Genomic DNA, 25,176 nt, shown 5'->3' on the forward strand with positions numbered 1-25,176 from the left:
TGAAACAAGAACCAGGGGTCACCCAATGAAATGAATAGGTTTAAAACAAACACAAGGACGTACTTCTTCACACAACGCACAGTCAACCTGTGGAACTTGTTGCCAGGAGATGTTGTGAAAGCCAAAATTGTAACCGTGTTTAAAAAAAGAACTAGATAAGTTCATAGAGGATAGGTCCATCAATGGCTATTAGCCAAGATAGTCTGGTTTGCAACCCTATGGTCAGGGTGACCTTAAACCTCTGACTGCCAGAAGGGGAAGACCCAGGTGGATCCCTCCAACTGCCCTGTTCTGTACACCCCACTGAAGCTCTGGAACTGGTCACTGTCAGAAGATAGTCTGAGCTAGTGTGGCCGTTCTTATGTTCTGAACAGGTTAGAGGCAGAGCTAGGAATAGATCTGCTGACTCCTGGTCCAGCGTTGTACTCACCACACTATCTCTGTGACTGATGTGCTTTCCATTGCCTGATAACCCAGGACTTGTCTGTCCAACGGCATCTTTGCTGTAGAGTGTAGCTGCCTTGAACGATCATGGAAGATAGTTTACTCTCTGAGTTATCCAGGTCCAGTCCATTAACAGCCTGACTCTCTAAAGGGCAGAGCACCTAGAGTTTTTACTGACATCCTCTTTGAAAAATCAGGCAGTTAGAGCCTCATAGATTAGGGAGAGACCTCTGAACCCTTCTCAAAGCAAATACGGTACCAGGTGTGATGTGTTCACATCAGCCTTTGTGGCTAACAAGGCATGAGACTGTATGCTGTACCAGCTGCTCACCATACCATATCATACTCTAGCTGAAGTTTAATCCTTGCAGCATGTGTTCTACTGAAAAACCAGACTTTTCTTACCTAAGAACCTATCAGATATTTTGCTGGCAGGATCACTCCATCTCTTTCATACTCTCTTCCCATTTTCCTCTCTCTCCCCTGCTCCCTTCTCTCTCTTCCCTGCAATGTTCATTATTTCTTTTCTCTCCCTTTTAGTCTCATCAGTTGAATCTCGCCCCTTCCTGTCATTCCCACAGGGACGTGAGCCATAGAGCACTGTGGCAGTCGCTTGAAAAGAGAGGCCAGCCTTAGTAATAAATGATGCTCATTAGCTTAAGTATGTCCGACAGTAGTGAACCCCCAACAAGAATGCTTAATATTCTAACATACCCTTGATTGGGCCAAAACCGTTTTTTAATTTAAATTGTTTTGTATTTTCTGTTTGTGTGAGGGGAGAGTTTTTTCCCTTTCAAGCTTTAACATTCAGTTTTCTGGATCTTGGACGGTGTACGCTGCTTGACATCCTGAGAGGTGCTAAATGCCTGCAGGCAGGGATTTTCAGTAGAAATCAGGCCAGCTTGATATTTAGATTTTAGGGGGGGAAATACTAGCAGAGAGACAGCTGCGCTTTAATCCCCTTGTCCTTGTTTTTATGGCAGCATAAGCTGGATGGGAAACCATGTGATTTTTCTAAGGGGAGGGCTAGTAAGACTAAGAAGTTATCTAGACATCAGGGTTTTTTTTGTAACTAAATCGATTTAGTTGCCCAAGTGCAATCGCCCAGTGTGGTTGTGTGGTGACCGCCATTTTGGCCGAAACACTGGGGATGGAAGATGAGATTCCCCAGAACCAAAAGTGTGAGTCTCCATCAGCCTTTGTGGAATAGGCGGTGAGGGGTGATGTGCAACACACACTGACCAGTGAGGTACAGATGTATTTAAACACTTTTAAATGGCATTTAAAACCGGATTAGCAAAATCTGATAACTTTTACCAAATTAAACGAAATCAGTATAAATCCAGTTTAAACTGAGTTAGGTGCATTTACATTGGGAGTGAGGGCTTTGTATCAGTGTAACAAAAGCAAAGTAGTTACTCTAGTACAAGTTTTCTACCACGGACAAGCTCTGAGGATACGAAAGGTGGTCTAGGGGATAGGCACCTGAGTGGGCCTCAGGAGACCTGGGTTCAATTCTTGCCAGAGACAGCCTGTATGCAAGTTATTTAATCTACCCTGTGCCTCAGTTTTCCCATCTGTAAAATGGAGATAATGCTTCCCTACCTCCCAGGGCTATTGTGAGGATAAGATCCATTAGTGATTGTGAGGTACGTGGGGCCAGATTTTTAAAGGTATTTAGGCACTTAAAGATGCAGTAGGTGCCTACTAGGATTTTCAAAGCTCCTAGGCACCTAACTCCTATTGAAATCAATCTGCGTCTTTTTGTGCTTAAATGCACTTACAAATCTGGCCCTCTGATGTGATGGCGATTAAGTATCTAAGTACCTAGATAAAGGGTTAGAACCTAAGTTAGTGTAAATCTGCCTTAAAGTCAGTGGATCAGTAATTGACAACAGCTGGGTATCTGACCCTTCTTCTTTTAGGATCACGGTGGTGCCTTCCAGTGCCAGTATAGCTCAAGTGGCATCAACATTTGTATTCCAAACCTGTGTGTAGTTTCTAGAGGTGCATGACTTGGACATGGATAAAAACCCAAACAAACCTCTCAGGTCAGTCTGAAATTTTGGAGTTCACGGGTTGAATGAAAAAGTGATTTGAAGCAAAACTTGACATGAACCTAACATCAGAACAGACTTCTCAAAGAGTATTGCGAGGCAGCTAACATTACAAGTAGTGAGTTCAAAAGAAATGGTGTGATACCACTGCTAACTGAAAGGATGAGCAGTGGTGGTGCCAGCGATTTGATTGCGAGACCACAGATGAGGCCAGCTCAAAATAAAGGTGCCCAAAAGTCTGAAAAATGTGGAGTGCAAAACACACACAATCAAAATGGAGCAATTAAAAAGGATTTTACTTACAAACACCTGTTCTAAGTGCTTCGGATAAAATGATGATTGCCGCTGTATGCAAACCTAAGAAAGACAGCTAGACAAAAACCCATGGGGTTTCACATACATATCCTGCCCAAACAATGCACTAGGCTTGATACTGCGTTCTTGTACTCAAAGTGCTTGTTTACTGCTATCTTCTGGTGGCATGTATGAGGACTGTATGCTGTATTTAAATGGTGTTCTCTCTCTTCATAGAGTAATTCTCGTTTTAGAATGGAAAGGAAAGCCAGGGTCAGATTCTCTGATGGCTGTTTTGAGCCAATGATTTCCCTTTATGTAAGAGGAAGCCTTTGGAGGTGCATCGTACTCTGCTTTCCTCTCAACCCCTCGAACTAGGAGTGTTCCTGGGACAAAAGGTGTAGCATGGGCATCCTTCAGCACCACCACTCCCCAGCTGCTGGAATGGCCCCTTAGGACTGTTTATAATCTATCAAAAATTAGAGCAACCTTTAGGTTGCTCTGATTTACACTAGGAACTGGATTGGCACACTGGCAACCCCCCCTGATAGGGGAATGTAAAGATGGTTTAAAGCTGCCTTTGCCCCCCTTCCCTTGTCCTACACTGAGCCTCAAATGTTTAAGGTATCTATTTTATAATGATAATTAGCCTTAATGTTATACTAATATACAATATGGTGTAAATGCACATAAGGAAGAAATAGGATATACCAATATTATTTCTAGTCTCAAAAGGTATCTCGGGGACAGAAAGCAGGAAGACTGTCAACACTAGTTGATGGTGAATTCAATATAATTGCCACCAAAGTGATAACAGAAGGAATGAAATTCTTTCCCCCCAGAGAGTGTAATATTAATAGAAAGCTACTCGTGTTTACAAAGTTTTCAGGTAGAGCCTCCATTTAAGCCCTTGATCTTATATGACAGTGAAAGTGGGAGCATTTTATAAGGCAAATCAAGATCTCAGGGGATCGGCTTCAAGGGGAGTATTTCAAAAGAGAAAATAAAGATATTAACAACTCCAAGTCTACATGGTTTTGTGAACAGAAAGCATATTAAATGAAAGCTCCACTGTAACTTGAATGTGAGTCACTCTTTGCTGCTTCTCTAACATCCAGTGCTTTATTAGACAGCTCTGGGTTGTCGAGAGTATTTGCCCAGTTTGCTATGCAAAATCTAGGCAATCACTTAAAACACAGATGCAACATAGGCATTTGTCTTTGATGGACGAGCAGTATCCTAAGAGTTTTCACTCTCTCATTATCTAAATGTAAATTCTTCTCTCTGTGGCAATATGATCTTCTCATTTCTGATAAATATCTTATGATGGCAGTTATTGTACAGTGTATGCAGTAAAGTCTATTTGTAAATTTTGAGCACATCTTTGCTTTTTGACTGGGTGGATCTGCATTATGGGAGACCCTCTAACCATGAACTAGAGCTGGTTAATTTCCGTGAATTGTTTTCACCATTTTTGCCTTTTTTTGTTTCTTCAAAATTCAGGATGTTGCCCATTTTTTTTCCAGCTTAAAGTTCACTGAACTTTATTGCTGATTAGAAAATATTTAAAAAAATCATAAAAACTAGTGGGGCTTTGGTCAAAATTAGAAATTTCATGAAAAATGTTGTCCCCCAAAATGGAATTTCTAAAAGTAGTGACCAGTTCCACTCTGCAGAGTGAGGGTGAGAGAGCAACCTTTTTTGCTCACCTTTGATCCCACAATGGATCCAGGTAAAGTTATCTGAGGTCAGGGAAATTGATATGTCTTTGAAAAAGAAAACCATAAACAATGGCTTGTATTACTTTTTGAGGCAAGTGGCATGCCCGTTTAGATACCTTAGTGACGTCCCAGAGCAGGCCACCAAAGAATTCCCACCTTCATTTCCCACTTGGTTGCACTTGATACGTATATTGTAGCACAAGGACAGAGCCCTTGGTGAACATGTTACTGAACCACCCCAGGAGCATCCCACAGAATGAAGTATGGCTCCTTCCCAGCTCCCCCGCCTTGCTTCAGGGTAGTAATTATCTTCTGGCCCATAGTAATGTATTGTTAGTATCTCCTGTGATACTCTGTTCTCAGCTCTGTTGACTGATGCATTGGAGGCTGGTGCCAAGGCTCTGTGCCCATCCCACTCCTTTCCTGGTCCATGTCTGCCTATCAAGGTGCTTTAACCTATGCAGGGATTTAAGGTGGGGGCTTTTACTCCCCTTAGTGGCCCTGTGCAAACACACAGTCCAGGTCACAATCGAGCCCTTTGTCAGGGGGCATGTGATAGACCTATGCTGTTGCAAAGGAGCCAAATGGCATTATTAAAAACAATGGCATAATGCAATGTAGTCCCAGTAATTGTCCTTCAGTGTCATGTACTGTCGGTGAGGCAGCAACTTGTGAAATATTCTGTTTCCTTCTTGCCATGACCTAACCAGCAACTGAACCACTTTATTCAATGCACCTTTTCCCAAGGGCAATTACCAAGTGTGGGCATTTTGCCTAATGTAATAAGAACAGAAGAAAATGCTGTTTACTCTCTACAGGCTGACTAGACAGCATTGAAGGCTTTTATTTCTTGAACAACAAATTGTATCACTATGGTTAAAACTCCCCTTTTCTCCTCAGACCGCAGTGCTCACAGAAATATCTTAATTATTTAAATTGTTCTCTCTTAACCAGTTGTTTAAACTTTACTATTCAATATAATTTGTCTTTTGGAAGTAGCACATAAAAGGTTCAGACACCTCTCCCGTCAGTTGTGAAACATAAAACTTGTGCTTCTTCACTGAAATACTTTCAAGTTGCCTTTGAGGGAGAGTATCTTGGTAGCTGGGGTGTGACTACGTTAGTCAATTGACTTATGGATGTGTCAGTTTGGACTTCAAAGAGGCAAAAAGCTAATGTATTCACTTTTTAAAATAACAGAGCAATGTCAAAATGTTTCAAATGAACAGTTTTTTTGGTCAAAAGATGGCCATTTTGGTAATTTACACTTTTAGTTTTTGTCCAGTGTTGTGTGATATTTTTTTTCTCAAAGAAAAACTGACAATGTTTGGGATTTCATTCTATTGTTGCAAAATCAAAATTTCTACAAAATTTAGGAAAAAACAACTTTTTTCAAACTTCTTTTTAAAATTTCCATAGAAAGTACTTACTATTTTCCAGCCATCAAAGAGCTTATTAGACCACTGCATTAGTGAGGCCAACTAGCCTTTACTTTTTTCTTAAAAAAAAAAAAAAAACTACACAGAGCTGCTGTTCGTTCCACATTCCCACCAGCCATCTATCTGAGTCATCTCTTCCAGGTCTGTATCTACTTCTGGCAGGGCTAGTCCAGACAAGCCTGCCATGCCTGCAGACATAGGGGGCTCCCAGGTCATGAGGCCTCCACTGATTCAAGTGTGCTATTTATTTCTCACGCTCTAGCGCCGTATGATGTAGTGCAGGAGCTGCTTCGTGCTCACTGAGAGCTCTATCTAAATGATAGGACCTCAACTAGTGAAAATCAGTCTAGCTCTGTTGTGGATCAGGCCCAATACCTTGAGCTCCCTCGGGATTCGAGATATCTCCCTCATTACACAGGCTTTGGCAGAGACACATTGCCGGTCCCCATGTTTAACAGGACACCTGTGGGCACTGCTCCCCCTAAATACACAAACACTAACAGCAATTCTGCACATATTTCTTATCCTTTCTCCTCTCTATCCCCCATCCACTCACCTCCCACACTTTGCATGGCAAGGCACTCAGTCCTGATATTTGGGGCTTTGTCTTATATAGGTTCCTATTACCCTCCACCCCCGTCCCGATTTTTCTTGCTGTCTGGTCACCCTGACTCCAACTGAGGGACTTTGTAGGTAACTCTAGATTGATTTAAACAGCCCTGAATGCTGATGTTCCACTGCGATTTTTCCAAATTTAGGGGAAAATCCTGCTCTTGGGTCTGCACAGCAGAATTCCGTTGCATATTATGGGATGGGTCCCCCCAATGGATGTAGAGTATAACATTCAAGACAGATGGCCCCAGTGTGTATAAGAGATCCATACTCTGCATCTGACTGTGGGATTTAGTCTCTTTCTATTGGATGAATGATCAGTGTAGAGTTCACAAGGAATGAGATTAATACTTCAGCTTTAGATCCCATTTTGAGTAGAAATGGGCCAAAATTAGTACCATAGTGCCATTTATTCTCTCCCTTGCCCCCAGATCTTGGTAGCTGGATAAAAATGGTCCTGGTCTGAATCACCCCTTAATTTCAGCTTGGCAAGCCAGCAAGGAAACGTGTGTGTGTGTGTGTCTATCTGTATACAACATGTCCAAATAACACACACACAGGTAAGTTTATATATTACATATGTGTGTTTACATGTATATCGAGGTTGGATTGCTAATTTTTCACTTAAATGAAATTCCAAATTTGGCGACTTTTTTTATTTAGGCCGCATTCCAGCAAAATTAAGCTTGTGCTTAATGGAGTTTGTGAGTAGTGCTACTGAAGTCAGTAGGACTATGCACAGCTTAAAATTAAGCTTTGATGGATATTGGCACTTTACTTAACTGACAAGGATTCTGTTTCTTATGCAACAGCTGATGACCTCAGTAGCTCTTAAAACTGTGAAAGGAATAGAGAGACCTACCTGCTTCGTTGTAACTGAATGATGCCATTAACTATGTAGGAGAAATTCAGAGCCCTGGACTCAGTTCTTGGCATATAAAAAGTGTTTTGTTTTTTTTTAATCAGTTTAACATAAGATGTCATGGTTACTGTCATTTACCATTGATTAGATCTTCTGTTACCTGTAACACAGTTGTATCTCCAGTATTGTCAATATGATTTACCTTAAACATCTTAAAGAACCTTCTCCTTTTAAGAATACAAACAACCGGAAATTATGCACTGTCAATATTATACAGTTTGTAAGTGACATTTAGGTGCCAAAGTGATAGATGTCGTAGAAGAAATACTTTTAAAAGCATTTTTTCTTTCAATTTAATGATGTAACTTTTTAAGGGACTGATGATCTAAGGATACGTTTTTCAAAAGTACCTAAATGATTTAGATGCTGAAGCCCCAGTCACTTTCCCAGTGACTCAGGGTAAAATTTTGAAAAGCACCTATCTACAAAACTGCGCTAAAGGTGCCATTGACTCTAAGGCCTGGACTACACTGGGGGGGGTGGGGAGGGGTAAGGGTCGATGTAAGATACGCAACTTCAGCTACGGGAATAGCATAGCTGAAGTCGACGTATCTTATTTCGACTTACCTCCCGTCCTCACGGCGCGGGATCAACGAACACGGCTCCCCTGTCGACTCCGCTTCCGCCGCTCGCCCTGGTGGAGTTCCGGAGTCGACGGGAGCACGTTCAGGGATCGATATATCGCGTCTAGATGAAACGCAATATATCGATCCCCGATAGATAGATAGATCGCTACCCGCCGATTTGGCAGGTAGTCTGGACATACTCTTACTCTGCTATGTATCCTCTGGCTAACTGCCAAATCAACTGACAAAGGTCTGACAAAGAAATCTTCTAGCAAAATGGATTCCCTATATGCCAAGGCCCACATGTTTAGCAGCTCTCTTGTAAAGAAGTTCCTGTTGTAGCAGATTACCAAATAATTAAGGCGCTTCAGAGATTGGCATGGAAGAAATAGCTGAATGATTTAGAGTGTTACATGAACAAGAATCACTGCACTACACAGTTCTGACTGATAAAGGCAAAGGTATCAATTCAGAGTTACCAGATGTTAGGAAAGTTAGAGATATTTTCTTTTAAAGATGAAACACACATTTGAAATTAATAGAAACCGCGATAACGATTTATCTCCACTTGGAGGCAAATTTGTAAGTAGTTTTTGCAATTTTTCATTCAGAAAAAATAGAAATTATGTTCAGAAATGAGAAGAATGTTCCCAGTTGTTTTTTGATAAGCCACTGCTTGTCTATATTACACACCATATCCCTAATTCCTACTAGATACATGTACTCTCAGGCTGAGAAGATGAAAGTACTTTTTAAGTTACTGAGTAGAGAGAGAATACAATTGTGCAGGGAAAACTTGGATAAAGTGATCAGTAAAGAAAGCAGGTCACCTTTTGGTTGTGGTCCTCCGGGCATGTTTCACTGTCCTCCCATTTTTGCTCATATCTGTGGTCAGGGCCAGCCCACAACATTTTGGCACCTGAGGCGGGGAGTTCAAATGACATCCCCATGCCCCCTCGCTTGGGCAAAAACTTTGAAAGGTCTCAATTCTGCCTTCCTCCAGCACAGCACTCCGCCATCTCTGTGCATCTAGAGCAGAGAAAATACATATGCACTAGCAACAGACACAATTTTCTACACTCTTGGTCGTAGTGGCGCCCCCTCCCCCAGAGTCTGGCACCTGAGGCAGCCGCCTCAGTTTGCCTCATAGTAAGGCCAGCTCTGTCTGTGGCCTGTGGCCATGTAACAGAGTCTCCCTAGGTATGCCAGATGTATGGCTGAAGGTTTTGTGCTATTGTATGCATTTCTACATCGTCTAAAACATTGTTTCCATAAATCAACTGATCTGATGTTCTGCCTGAGTGATATTATAATTGCCATGATATTATGTCCATTGTTAGAGAGCCCCAACATGTATCTAGATCAGGTGCACTATGGGTAATTAAATCTAATCAGTGCCTTCAGTTTCCATTACTAGACCGGTCAGGCAGATGATCAAAGTGCTTGGTGGTGGTGAGGCCTTTTCATACTATGGGTCTTTTCTTCTTTTGACTGGTGCTCCTTCCTGTATATTCTCCTCTCTGGATAGAATTACCCAGTTACAGTTCAATTACTCTCACTGTCATGATGATTGCCTTTAAGTTAAGGAGCACCAAATAAGTGCTACCCATATTTATCAGCTTGATGAATCTGTGTATATAACTATAACTGAATTTAGTTTAATAGTTATCCAGTGGTTTTTGTTTTGTTTTTTGCCTGGCTATTTACTCTGTTGGACTCTCTTTTTGGTCAAGTACAGAATTGCCCTGCTTGGAGTAATTATCAGGAGTTCAGTGAAATAGCTATTCACTGAGTGTCTACAGGATGACAGCAGAGAAAGAACTTGTCGCTATTCAATTTATCACATGCCTGTCTAAGGGCTAGAATTGGCAGGTGTTGCTTGGAAGAGAAAGTGTGTTGTGATCAGCTCCCAAGGAGAGGCATCCGTACATCAGAGATATTGGACTGTGCATCTTTGTAACTTGAAACTCTTGAGATAAAATGTTGCCAGTGATAACTGGAAAAAAAAACCCTATAGAAAAACATGTCTAGTCATTTCATCCACTCTGCAATGCGCTCACCGCCCACTATTATAACACCAGGCTTGCAAGTCTGGTAGCGATTTTGAAAGCAGTAAAGGAATGTTTGAAGAGCCAGACTACACTTGTCTATAATGCAGTTGGAAGACTGTCCAGAGTCACTTGATATGGGGAAAGGTATTTGAAAACTGTAGGAGGAAGGAGGTACTAATGGAGATGGGAGTGGCTGGTAATTACAGACTGGGAAGTTGAATTTCCATCTGAGGGAGAAGTCTGGGATAATATTACTAGGGATGAAAAAGGAGTGGCCCAGATGGAAACAGATGCTTAGGCTCTTGGCAGCATGAGCTCATTCTGGATGGATTTGGTCAAACAAATCTGAAAATGAGAATTAAACATATTGATGAAGGGCAGGCAGTAGGCCGTGACTCACCTGGATTCACCTGGGAGAGGAAGGAAAACTGAAAAATATAAATACAGTGTCAGTGCAAACAGGGAGCTCTAGAGTTTGGTGGTAGGAAGAGGACAGAAAATCATCATTAAGCATGATAAGGCCCAGATGCTCAAAGGTATTTAGGTGCCTAACTCCCATTGAAATCAAATGCTGTTGAGGATCTGGGCCTAAGTCCCTATCTGCATGATGATTTGTTTAGTTGCTTGTAAGCTAATTGTAAGACAGGAAAGATAGTTGATAAAGTTGAGGGTACAGTCACATTGCAATATCATTAAAATAAAGTTTCATGAAGCAGTCATATTGCCAAGCCCTATTTCTAGAGCAGTTCATCTTGGCTTACAGGTCAGTGAAGGTGAACAGCTGACCCAGTTACATGTATCAAAGTTTCAGCCTCAAAACAATGTAGAGCTAAATTTTCAGGTTTGGGTGCATAAATGTAAGTGTCTGTATCAATATTTAGGGTCCTAAATAGCTATTTTTGGCACCTAACAGATTATTTGGACACCCAAATGAGAGTTTAGGTGCCTATTACAGTTCTTTAGATGCCTCAGTTTAGGTCCCTCCAACTTGTAGACTTAAGTCATCTGTAGTGCTCAGATATGTAGCACGTATCTGTACTTGGTGAAGAAGATTACAACTTTGAGTATGGACTTTGCATTGAAATAAACAATAGAACCTTCCTTCTCTTTTTGTTCCATCCCCCATGGCATTATGTTAATAATAATCTTGCTGGTGTTTTTTCACTACTGTTACTTGCTGAAACCTACAATTATAGTAGATCCCATGATAGATAAGGGGCATCAAACTTTTAATGAGATGAACAAAATGTTTCCTGATTTACATGGTGTCAACATAAGCAGTACAGTGACACGCTTCACATTTGCTTGATTCAGTGTGCACTGGAAGCTATAAGCAACTATGTGCAATGTAGACATGATTTGGCCTTCTGAGAGAGATGTTGACCCACCCAAAACCACCACAGAAGATCAAAACCTCAGAGTTATCCAGGGTACGGGATTTTAAAATAGAAATCTATTCTATCAGCCTGTGTTTAAAAGTAGAATTAAGGGGCCAAATGCCCAGCTGGGGTAAATCAGCACAGTGCAACACTGATTTACATCAGCTGAGGAACTAGATCGAGATCATTTTCACACTCCAGAAGTGTCTGTTATGTAATCACTTCAAATTGCCTCAGCCTGTGTGCGTCTTTCGTCCCTCTGCCCTCTTGGGTGAGTGCCATTTGCCCTGTTAAAAGACCTGTGTCCTGAATCAATAAATCTTCTGTAATTTCTGTAATTATAGTCTAATTTTGTTAATATTGCAGTTACACATGCTGCTTCTAAGCCCTTTCACCCCAAGCCCATTAAAAGCTATACTTCCAAAGAGATTATTCTGCATGGCCTGTACAAGAAACTGGAAGTATTATGTACCATTGCAAGTAAAATGCTGCATTCCATAATTTGTATGCAACACTCCATTTTTCTTTGTTAGGGACTGAGGCCTCAGTCTTGCAAGCCTTTATACAATATGTCTCATTGAAGCCAAAGGGATTGCTGGTGTGAGTAAGGACTTCTTTCATGAGTAAAGGTTTGCAGGGTCTGGGCCGAATTTGTTTTACTCATAAGATGGATAATTGTTTCAGTGGTTAGTTTAGGACTTTAAGGTAACATTTTCAAAAGCACCTAATATAGGTGCCTAACTTTCATTAAAATTATTCACCTTGTCTCATTAAAATACAGTGGCAGTTCCATGCTGGACTCCCCAGGTGCCTTTGAAAATGTCACCTTTAAAAAGTAGGAAGAATTAACTCGTCAATTTGTCATTTCCAAATACACCAAAGCAAAGTCTTCATACCTGTAGCCATAAAACAATATTTTGAATCCTGAGGAGAGAGTACTACCGGGAGGGTCCATTCAAAACCACCCATTATGTCACGGATTGATTGACACCCCTTTAACAAAAAGTGTATCCTTCCTTGTTCTCTGTATTGTATCGTCTTTCAAATATTATTTCTGAATGAGGTATTTTTAAAAAATGGATTGGCAGTTGCCTGCACATTATTATTAATTAATTTATTAATTTATTAATATCTAATAAATCAGCTTTCAAATGATTTCATAACCAGATTTGAACTAGTTTGCCTTTTTGTTGTATGTGAGTGGTTATTGGGTGTGTACACCCTGAAGGCCTAATTATGCATTCCGAACACCCCAACTTGACTCTAACCCTCTGCAGTATTTGTAATAGGCTGTATCTGTCACACCATTCCATTTCATTTGTGATCCTTTTAGCCATTGAACATCATGAACAGTTTTTTTCAGATAAAAAATGGATTCTCTTATTAAAACAGTTAATTAAAAATTAAGCTTCCATTTTACTAATGAACTCAAAGTCACATCACCTTCCACATAGGCTTCAGGATGGCAGCGAAATAGCTTGGGTAACCAGTCAGCACTAATGACAGGGACAGTGCCTCTTCTGTCATATTATTGTGCAAAATGTTATACATGGATCCTTAATCCACGGACCTCTGCAGTGTCCGTATAATATATTACACACCCACAACCTACATTAAAAGAACATTTTTAAGGTTACAAAGTCAAACACTCAAAAGTTAGGAACTGCCAGAATTATAGTTGCCTGTGCAACCTTAATTCAATCCCTGTGCGTGTATTATGATACAGTCTTTAATTACGTGAGCACATACTGTTTTTTCCACAGGACCCTGACTTCATTCAGCGCACAGAATGGACTCACTTAGTGAGCAGAGGTTCTCAAACGGGGGGTCAGGACCCCTCAGGGGGTCGCAAGGTTATTACATGGGGGGTCACGAGCGGTCAGCCCCCACCCCAAACCCCACTTTGCATCCAGCATTTATAATGGTGTTAAATATATTAAAACACGTTTTTAATTTATAAGGGGGGTTGCACTCAGAGGCTTGCTATGTGAAAGGGGTCACCAGTACAAAAGTTTGAGAATCACTGAGCTATACTATATTTTGTTTTCTCCTTTGTTGTGTGGTGTGTGCTTTATTTATTGCTCACTATTCAAACCCTGGTGTGAAGACTGAATTACTAATTTCTGCATAGGCTTTTCTATGGCACTCATATTATAGAATCCAAGTGCTTCACAAATATTAATGAATTTATTTTTACAACCCCCCTGTGAGGTGAGGGGGTGGTATTATCCCCATTTCACAGAGAACAATCTGAGTCAGAGAGATTAAGGTTAAAAGTACATAATAATTTTGGGTGCCTAATTTGAGATGCCCAGGACCTGGTTTTTCAGAATTCTTAGCATCAGCTAGCACTTTATATGTTCAAGCACGAACCCCTTTGACTTAGTAATGAGTACATCTGTAAATCAGATCACAGGGTCTCAAGTGACTACCTGTGAAAAGTTTGGTTTAAGTGACTTGCCCAGCATCATGTAGGAACTCGGTGACACAGGCAGGGATAGAAACTGGTTCTCAAGGGCAGCATTCCTATTGCCTTGACCATCCTTCTTCTTCCTGCAATCCCCTTCCTCGTTTACTTTATACCTTGCAACCCGGAACCACTGGAACCTCTCCCCAGCTAAGCGGGAGGGCCTTTAGTTATGAGCGGGCTTGGCCTGCTGTTTCCCCTGGATCTACAATAGGTAAACACCTGCAACATCTGCAACAAATGAGGCAAGTGTCCTGCAGACAACAGTCTCCTTCAATACACAGCCCTGATTCATCCCCAGAACAGGTCCATTCTGTGCACTGAATGAGGCAGGGGCCCTGTGGAAAAAATATTATGTGATTGTGCAATTAAAGACTATCATAATGCATACGCAGAAGGCATTTCCTAATTTTTGAGTGCTTGACTTGGCAACTTAATAATGTTTTAATGTAGTTTTTGTAGCTTTTTAGTAGGTTTTAATGATTTTTATATATACATACACACACCCCTAAATGCAGAATTTTAATATTTCAATATTTGTGCGTGTAAATTTCATTTGTTAGGTAAAAGAATATGTTTTGCTTTGTGAGTCTGGAAGCAATTTTTTAAGACTAACACTTGAAGAGAGAGATTTGAGTTTTAATTTTTAATGGTGTAAAAGGAGAGGAGAGGTCATTGAATACTTAAGTATAGATATATAAAAATGTTGAGTAGGCTTGGAAGAATTCTATTTTTTATGTTTTCATAACTTTGAAAACTATCATTGATGTTTATATGTAATCATTTTTAAAGATATTTATTTAAATTTTCACAGTCACATGAAATTGGGTGGGGGAAATTGACAGTAATTGTTTAATACCGGCATTATGACACATTTTATACACAATAAGATGAGACTTGAATAAGTTCTCAAGCCCAATTTTTTGTATTTGCCTATCTTCAAATTTCAGTTATTATGGGTTGGAAATATTTTTGTGTAGATTTGAGTGTGTGTACAGTGAAATCAACGCTTACTGACATTTATGAATAAAAATCGAATCCTTCCATGCCTACCTAGAAGCAAGTGTCTACTATATTCATTGCAGATACATGATCTTCCAGATCTCGCCACTGAGCTCAGTTCTGACCTGAAAGGAAAATGTCTCCAGGAGTATCTCATTTACAACTTCATCATGAACAGAGCATCATGCCTTAGAGTTTTCAAGTCAGGCTACCACTGAACAGGACAATCAGATATTTTGATTGCATGCACAATTGACGATACATTTATGCCTCCCATTTACTAACATGTAGTGTTTGCATTTGTTTTAAATCTATTTTTAATTATGTCGGCTGAAGGGCAAAATGCTTCCAATTTGTTAATTGTACATTGCAAATTTGCCAGGATAATTTATTTACAAAAAAATAATTCTAAAGATGTATGTCGTCTGTTAAGAGAAAATCATGCACCATGAATTATTTGCAGATCACCAACAATGTGTTCTCCATTGTACAAAGCAGATATATCAAGTCAGACAGTGCTCCAAAAAAGCTTATGGCCTAGAATATATTCATTTCCTTTTATCTTTATTAGCCCAGAACAGAAAAAATCTCAAATCCAAAAACCTGTCTCGCTAGTGGGAAGCCATCCTGTTTAATGCAATACAGTCAGGGCCGGCTCTACCATTTTTGCCACCCCAAGCAAAAAAAAAAAAAGCAGCTCGGACTGCCGAAGGAAAAAAAAAAAAAAAGCCGCCCGGACTGTGCCACCCCAAGAATGGACGGAATGCCGCCCTTTAGCATGTGCCGCCCCAGGCGAGTGCTTCCTCCGCTGGTGCCTGCCCCGAATACAATACTTAAACGAGGGCTGACTGAAAAAATACATTGATTGGGGCAGAAGTAGTATAGTGCCGCTTTGCCAGCTCCTAGAGATTAGAGACTAAATTCTCAGCTGGTGTAAATCAGCATAACACCATGGAAGGCATGGAGCTTCACCAGTTCACATCCGCTGAGAGTCGAGTCCTACACAGGGAGTCAGGATTGGTAATGTTTCAGGACCTGATTTTGCAGCTCTAACCTAGGCAACAAGGTCATTCACAAGGGTCAGGAAGAGTTTTTCCTTCCAGTTATAGCATACACAATTGGCTGGGTGCATTTCTGTGTGTGAATGGGTGCTGGGTTCACTTTCAGAGGACAAATTAACTCTTGGTTACTGCCGGCAGCATGATATTGGACTGCACAGGCCGATGATTTAATCCAGGCACTGTTAAAAAGTCAGTATTTGCCAAGAGGTACCCCAGATTTCCTTTGTTTAGAATACACGTTGACTGTGGAAAAACTGTGTGGTTTCCATTGGCAAATGTCCTATTTAGCATGCTGTATGTTCCTGTTGTATGATGCATGGCTCAAAATGCACTTAAAGTTCGGGAATGTCTAGAAAGGCAATATTTGTCATGGTGGTTGAGATTCCTATTCACCTATTTTGAAGAGAGACACCCCCTTGGAGTCTTTTAGGCTTGTAATGTGACCAGAAGCTAACTTGAATAATTTCATTAAGAAGAAAGCATTTCCCAAACTAATCCTTCACATTTGTGGCATTTAGAAACTTGATAGAAAGCAATGGATCTCCAGTTTGGAAACCTCTAATTGGACCTCATTCTTAAAAATGGAGTCATTTGGCTCTTCCTTTGTTTCTGGGTTGCTTTAGTCTAGTTTTGCTTGATATAGTTCCATAATTTGGCAATTGCCTAAAGGAAACGGCTTAAGGTCGTTGGTAACATATTTTTTTCCTCAACCATTAGGCTCTTAATTGGGGCCAGGGTTACCGACCTTGAAAGGTCGTGCAGCTCTTTTGTGGATTTTTTTTTAATAAGTGCCTTTAACATCAGTTTGCTGAACTCTGGAGCAAAATTCCATTTGATTCAGCGGTCACTGGGATATAGGTTATGATTGCTAGAGATCTGAAGGACTGATGGTATAAGGTTCAAACCAGATGGATGAGAGGCAGAGTGATCCTCTCAGCAAGAAAGGCGCAGTATTATTATTTTTAAGAATTTTGTCACAGCCATTGGGGAAATATTGAATAGGAGGAAGATCTGGACTTCCAACATGTAAGAAAGAGCTTGTCTGTTTCCTACATTAGTGCCTTTAGGGTGTGAGAAATCCCCAAAACACTTCAGGGACTTGTGCTCACTCCAGACAGAGGATTTCCTATTGTAATGCACCATTGTATCCCTATCTGGGGTGCTTTGTTCCACAGCATGTTGCACACGGCAGGGGGGAGAAAGGAGAAGCAAAGCCCTATGGAAAAACATCCCTTACCAAGAGTCTCAGATGAATCGAGCATTTTTGAGTTCTTAAAAGGATTGTGAGTGCTTTAGCTATATCCAAATTAAGCAAGTGAGGTAACTCTCTGCCTGAGAAGGATGTAAAATGTAGGGCTTCTCTCCTTGCAGGGCATGGGGTTCTGTACTGCTGCCAGCCAAGCTGGGGAGACAATGGGAAATTGCAGCTTGAAGGGAATGTTCTATCAGTGTTAGGGGATTTTTTTGAGAGCAAAGCAAGTAATTGTAATTCCTGTTGAGATAGCAATGTTGCCCTTTAATGTGAAACAAAGTAAGGGTTGGATTTTCACTTCCTCCTAACTTCATTTTTGCTTAGATCTTCTGTAAGGCCAGAATCAGTTTGTCTCCTTTGAGTATCCAAATAGCATCCAGCACACTCACGAGTAGCTCTCTTTCTTCTGTAGAGGAGTAAGGATGGTCCAGTTAGGGCACTACCCTGGAACATAGACATCCTGTGTGACTTGGGGGGAAGTCACTTATGTTCAGCCCCTCAAAGGTATTTAGGTGTCTAATTCCCATTGATTTCATTGGGGTTAGGTGCCTAGTTCTGGGCCTTCGTCTCTCTATGCCTCAGCTAACCATCTATAAATGGGGATAATGAGTAGGAGTAGGGGGAAATTAGTATGGGGGAAATTAGGTTTAGATTTTGTAATCTCCCTGGTCACTCAATAACAGACCTAAAGTGGCAATTCTTCAACAACAAAACTTCAAAAACAGACTCCAATGTGAAACTGCAGAACTGGAATTAATTTGCAAACTGGACACCATCAAATTAGGCCTGAATCAAGACTGGGAGTGGTTGGGTCATTACAAAACCTAAACCTAATTTCCCCCAAACTAATTTCCCCCTACTGTTACTCACACCTTCTTGTCAACTGTTTGAAATGGGCCACTCTCATTACCATTACAAAAGTGATTTTTCCTCCCTTGGTATCCTACTGTTAATTGAATTGTCTCATTAGACTGACCTCCCACTTGGTAAGGCAACTCCCATCCTTTCATGTGCTGTGTATTTATACCTGCTACTGTATTTTCCACTCCATGCATCTAATGAAGTGGGTTCTAGCTCACGAAAGCTTATGCTCAAATAAATTTGTTAGTCTCTAAGGTGCCACAAGGACTCCTCGTTGTTTTTGCTGATACAGACTAACACGGCTACCACTCTGAAACCTGTCACCATGTAAGGTAGAACAGGAGTAAAAACTTATTTTTTCTCACTGTAGTCAGTAGTTAGCACCTTCAGTTCATACAGGGAGCAGATCTATTGAGTTGGAAAGTGTCACTGTTACATACTGCATGCACTTTTCCAAATGATACTTCATTCATTTAATTGCTTGATGGTGTATATCCTTTAAGAGGCATGGTTCCCTTTGCAGTCAATAGCAAAACTGCCACTGATTTTAAGGGTGCTGGATCGGGCCTTGTGAGTAACTATAAGGGAATCTCAAATAATTATTTTTGACACACTCCAAGAATTCAGTTTTTGCAAAAAGAAACCAAAGATACATTTCAAACATCCTTTTCATTACTCCAGAACTAAGAACAACCTGTTTCATTGCATGATGCATTGAGGTAAACATATGGGTCAGATCCACAGCTGGCTTAAATTGTGTAGCTTGCCTCCTGGACTTCATTGGAGCTATGCTGATTTCTACTAACTGGACTCCTCACCTTTAATATTTTATCTTGTGAAAGAGAAAATAGGTTCCAGTGAGTTCTGTAAGTCTCATCATTGGAAGTTGCACATCACAGTTTAATAGCATCATTGGGTCCTGGTTCATAACTAGGGCTCCTAGATGTTACAGTCATATGTACTGACATTCCACTTTCCCTGGGGGTACTTGACCCCTGCTCCGCCCCAGGCCCCACCCCCACTCCATCCCTTCCTCCAAGGCTCCTGTTCCGCCTCTTCCTCCCCCTGTCGCCCCCCCCCCCAAGCACGCCCCACCCTCGCTCCTCCCCTTAGCCCGCAGTGCCTCTTGCACGCCACTAAAGAGCTGATCTGCGGTGGGCGGGAGGTGCTGGGAGGGAGGGAGCGGCGCTGATTGGTGGGGCCACCGGCAGGCCAGAGGGCTCGGGGGGCGGGGGAGGAGCTGATCAGTGGGACCGCTGTGGGTGCTCCATCCCCGGAGCACCTACGGAGTCAGTGCCTATGGTTACAGTAATACAAATAATAAATAATATCTGCATTTGTAAATGGATATGTATTGTATCTGTGGCCTTATTCTTAGAACAATTAAATAGAAAATTGAACCCTTTAGAAGGGGAATATTAGGGTATGTCTACACTACCCGCCGGATTGGCGGGTAGCGATCGATCTATTGGGGATCGATTGGTCGAGTGTAGTGTAGATGTGATAAATCGATCCCCGATTGCTCTCCCGTCGACTGCTGAACTCCAGCTTGGTGAGAGGCGGAAGCAAAGTCGACGGGTGCGGCAGCCGTCGATCCCGCACCGCGAGGACGCAAAGTAAGTGATTCTAAGTCGATCTGAGATACGTCGACTTCAGCTACGCTATTCTCGTAGCTGAAGTTGCGTATCTTATATCCATTTCCTCTCCCCACCCCCCAGTGTAGACCAGGCCTTAGAAAAAGAATAAAGAAAACTACAAATGGAAGGAGTTGATGTATAAAACATTGACAATAGCTTTTTTTCTGATGTGCTAAAATCAAACCTGTGTTTGGCACAAACTTTCTTCTGTTCACCAAAACAATGCAGATGCAAATATGACTTGAAAATTGTATAGACAAGTAATAGATTTCGAGGACCTGATGCTGATCTTAATTTAACCAGTGTAAACCCAGAGTAATGCCATTAAAATAGGGAGAGTTACAAGAGAGCACATTCCATGCAAATAAGAACAGAAACAGGCTCAGAATGTTCATCCGAAGAAGTGGGCTGTAGTCCACGAAAGCTTATGCTCTAATAAATTTGTTAGTCTCTAAGGTGCCACAAGTACTCCTGTTCTTCTTTATGTAGGGTGAGATTTCCAGAAGGGCTTAGCGTTGGCCTAACTCTGCTCCGATTATCGTCAGTGGGAGTTTTACCATTGACTTCAATGAAAGCAGAATTAGGGCAACACTGATCACGCATGAGAATTTTTAAAAGAGTAATCTGGAAATCAGAGCAAGTTTTAAACAGAAAGAGGCAGTAGGGCTTTCTTACTGACAACTTACTGTGTGAAAACTTACAGGTGAATTCCTTTCCCTAAAACGGAGAGATTAACGTTTAGGAAGTAAATTTTCAATATAGCATACAGGAAACCAAACTCTGAGCTCTTATTAACAATATAATGGGTGTCTAATCTGTTTTGCACTTCAAGGAAAATGCTCCAAATATCTGTCATGTTACTCAGTTCCTTCACCTCAGAGCTATGCTGTTACAGATTGTTCCTTATGCGTGGACAATCCAAATTGTCTTGTAACATTCTTTACAACCTGTAAAAGTTTGAGGGACTCAGAGAGGCTAATGAAAGTATTGAGGTAGTTGAGAATATCCTTCCCCCAAACAGAGATAAAGTTGTGCTCCCAAGGAAATTCTGGTTTGAAAAAGTAACAGAAGATGCATTTATTGTATTTCCACATAGAACTCTGTGTGTGCTTGGCTGTCACAATGGGCTTCAGACATGAACCTTGGTCAGTCATGAACCTTGTGAATTAGCCTTGTGTATTTTCTGGGAAAGAGCCTTTTGAGTACATTCTTTCCTCATTCCACTTTGTTGTTTGACTGAGGACAAAGCAGTCTTGGACATTTCACAGCTAGCAAGATGCAGATGCAGTCTCTCTGTGAAATGGGTGGTGGTCTCAGTCTGGTTGCAGCAGATCACATTGCTGATCTTATCTCTACATTTGTCACAAATTGGTACCTGTGTTTATCAGTCTCTGCAGTGAGGAAAAGGGCATGGAGAATGACGAGGTATCCCCTCCAGTGCCTGACTGAGGCCCACCGATGGACCTTGTTGAGGGAATCTTGCACTGTTGTTGCCCATGCTGGTTAGATGGAAGACTTCAACCACCAGAGCTGTCATTCTAACCTCTCTCCCATGTAGTTCACGCAAAAATGATAGCATTGCCCAATTTGATTTAAGGGAAGGAGGGTCAGAATTCAGTATAGGTGTGTCCTTTTAAAAACACCTCTAATTTTATTAGTCACCATGTGTGTGGGGGGGAAAATGCCAACACACAGAGTCACTAATTGTTTTGCTCTGAGTCAGAGACATTGGTGTGGCCCTGTTTATTAGGAGTCGTTTCCTAAATTTGCACTGGGTGTGCACCAAAAGCCGATGAGCAAGGCCTGTGATTCTTAAAGCCCTTGAGGTGGTAAAAGAAATTAGGGCATTTCATTACTGTGAATGAAGAAGGTAGGCACACAGGTGCCTGTCTCTTTTTATACTGTGCTCATAACCTGAGTACATAGGAACCACCAAAATTCCATGAATTCTATGGTCCTCACCCTCTCAGCAACATCTCAGGACCGAGGGTGTCAAACTTCTTGCAGCTCCACCAATATTAGCCTGGACATTTGTCCTTGTCAATGAGCAAACATGTTGTGGACTGTGCCTTTAAGATGCAATACATTCATATTTGTTGGAGCCTCTTCAGTTATGTCTCTGTGTTAGCTGCCTCTGTGTCTGATAAAGCGCAAGATACCAAATCAATTACCAGTTCCTCGTCTGAATCCTGACTGGGAGGGGCCTGAGATACTGTCAGAGGTCAGGGACTACTGGACGGGGTTTGTTGCCCATTTCTCGTCTGTCTTGCCCAGGAAAGGAAGGTTAGAGGCAAGTTGTTAACAGGCAGCATTTTTTCACTGGCAGTTACTGACTATTTTAGGGCAAGAAGCAGCCTTCATAAAGAACTTCAAATCTTTAGTACACGGCACTGCATTTTAGGGTGGGGCCAGTACGGCTGTTGAAGACAAATCTCATTTAGCGAGTCTGACAGGATTAGAGATGATTTTCTTCTCAGACATATGGAGTTAACCAATGATAATAGGGTCCCTCCCAACTGAGAGATTTTAGGGAATGACTCTTCATTTGCTGGTACAGAGAGGAGGGAGGAAGCAGATCAGCAGGTTTTTCCCTCCTCTTGATTACGCCTCTAACTTTACATCCTCTCACAAGTACTGTCTGTATAATTGACACATGAAACCGATCTGTTTTTCTTTTCAGTGTGTTGTCTAATGATTAAAGCAGGAGACTGAGAGCCAGGACTCCTGGGTTCTCTTCGCTGACTTGCTGTGACTTAGGCCAGTCACATATCCTGCCTGTCACTCAGTATGACCCTGATCCAAAGCCCATTGAAATCAATGGGAAGACTCCCATTAACTCCAGTGGTCTTTGGATCAGGCCCTCTATAAAATGGAGATCTAATAATCCCTACCTCACAGGAGTATTGTGCGATTTAATAACTTTAAAGAGTTGGAATTCCTATTACTATTTGTCATCTTGTCTATCCTCCCCCCTTCTGTGCGTAGCAATGAAGATTTTAATATGTTTTTGTTCAGTCGCGATGACTAAATAACAAAGACATTTTTTGCCACCGGCACTCTCTGGCAGTGGTTAGTCATCTGGATAGCAGTGCAGTGGTTCAGGGCAGCTGTAAGCATTCCTGCCATGCCACCTGCTTTTCTTGGATTAAAGCTGGAAAGGAAACTTAGGCAGTGCAATGAAACACAGTGCATAAATAATATTTAATACGTTGCTTGTATGTATAGTCGCTGCTTTCCTTCCAAGAACTGCAAAGCACTTAATATCATGAATTAAACCTCATTATATCCATGCAGGGTGGTAGGGATTACTGTGCGCATTTTACATTGCGGGGGCAAAGGAAGTAGGAAAGAGAGAATTTAAATGACTTCCTCTAGGTCACACAATAGGTTAGTTGTCGAGCCAGGAAGAGCACTTGGGAGTCCTTACTCCCAGTCCCTGTCATTTAAACCCCTGGCAATGTTCCTTCCTTAAAGATATTCTGTAGAACGTCTCTGTGATGCGCAATAAGAACCAGCATCTGTAGGTCTTGTCGCATTGAGTTGCCGTTTGTGAATACGTTATTTTATTTGCTCGTGGGGTTCCCTGAAGTGAGTCAGCTGTCAGTAGAGCGATCAGTCAGGTCTGCCATTTTATCCACATTTTCTTCATTTGCTGGCCTTTGGTACTTCTTACTTAGTGCTCTCATTACTACCTTTGCTAAACCAGTACCTTGGGCTTGATCTAGCCATAGGAGGACTGTAACAGGGTGGCCTGCCCCTTTAATGGCCTATGGCTAACCAGCCACATTCAATCAGCCCTGCCTGTGCCATAATTAGCAGCCTCCCATCCTAAAGGGGCAGCACTAATTGGGGTCAGGTGGCAGCCTGAAACACCTGGACCTCATAAAAGGGTTGAAAGAGAAACCCCAGGAAGCAAGCTGGGTTCATGAAGTGACTGGAACTCAGTGCTGTATCCCGGAGCAGAGAGACTGAAAGCTGGGAGCTCAGTTCATCGGAAGGGCTGAAGGGAAGCCCAAGCAGGGTGGAAGAACTTGTGTGACCCTGAAAGGAGACTGAACTCTGAAAGTGACCCAGCTGGAGGGCAGAGCCACATGAATCCCTGGGAGAGGCAGAAAACCCAGGGGAGGGGGCACTGAGGTAGGGAATGCCTGCCGACCCACGCTCAGCCAGCCGGGGATGCTACAGGGCAGCTATGCCCTGTGACAGGGACCTTCTGCACATAGGTCTTCTCTCCACCATGTGGAAGGGAGAGGCTTAGCTTACCTTCCCAGTACCTCCTTTCACCTCTCCAGACCCCACACAGCCTGTGCAGGGAGAGGAGGGTGGAAAGTGAGCGGGCCAAGGAGAGGAGTGAGTGGAGGCAGGGAAAATGCTCAGAGAGAGTCCCTGGAGTGGGGGTGGGAGGACATAGCCTGGGGCAGTATTTCCTTTTTGCAGGACTTTCCTTTGGGAAATCTGAGGGGGACCAGGACCTGGGAGAGTCTCCCATATTGTGGCACGATGGAGCCAGAATGCCAGGGTGAGAGGTGGGGGTGGAACTCTTGTGGGGTCAGGTTTCCTGGGGATGTCTGAGGCAAGGCCTGTGGTCTCTCCCAGGAGTGGAAGGGTTAGTATGGTGGGATATCTGTGAAAGGATGGGATTTAGGGTGGGAAGGGATGATCTAGCCCTTTTTATTAGCCAGGTTTCATGCAGTTTTTACACTAAACCACTCATATTGCCAACAGTGAGGAAAGCGATTTCTTTGTTGCTCAAATGTTACCATACATTTAGTGCTTAACCGATTATTATGAATTTAACAATGATTAGACCAGCAATAAAATATAATTTTGTAAGGACTTGCCTTAAACTTTGGCTTCCAGTATCTTCAGAGCTAATTCTTTCAGTCCTATGGTCCATTATGAAATCAGGCCCTAGCCAGGGAAAATGGCCACCCTACTGAGCGGGAAATAGCTAGGGTGACCAGATAGCAAGTGTGAAAAATCGGGACGGGGGTGGGGGGCAATAGGTGTCTATATAAGAAAAAGACCCAAATATTGGGACTGTCCCTATGACATTGGGACATCTGGTCACCCTAGAAATAGCTCTGGACGTTGCACAGAGAAAATGAAACACTGACCAGTATTTCTAAATAGTGCCTGAAAAATTAGTTTGGAGAGGCAGTGTGGTCCAGTGGATAGGATACTGGATGGCTCCTCTAGAGACCTGCAGGTCACTTCATCTGTGTTTCCTCTTTCACCCTTTGCTTTAATATAGCCCTTCTTGGCAGGGTCTATCACCGTTTGTCTATACAGTGCCTAGCACAATGGGGCCTGATCTCTGTTTGACGCTAGAGGCTGCTGTAATACAGTTGTTAATTTACTTAGTTGACTCATATTTTAATTGCTGGCATTTTTCTTAAATATGGAGTCAC

General features: G+C 42.0%; 1 protein-coding gene across 29 annotated transcripts in view; it reads left to right on the forward strand.

The window, feature by feature from the left end:
- The window catches only part of MAP2 (microtubule associated protein 2), a 342,492-nt gene that overhangs the window by 45,042 nt on the left and 272,274 nt on the right, over positions 1-25,176 (forward strand). The gene's annotated exons all lie outside the window — the stretch shown is intronic.

Source organism: Chrysemys picta, chromosome 11, assembly GCF_011386835.1.
Source record: "Chrysemys picta bellii isolate R12L10 chromosome 11, ASM1138683v2, whole genome shotgun sequence".
Classification (NCBI taxonomy): domain Eukaryota; kingdom Metazoa; phylum Chordata; order Testudines; family Emydidae; genus Chrysemys; species Chrysemys picta.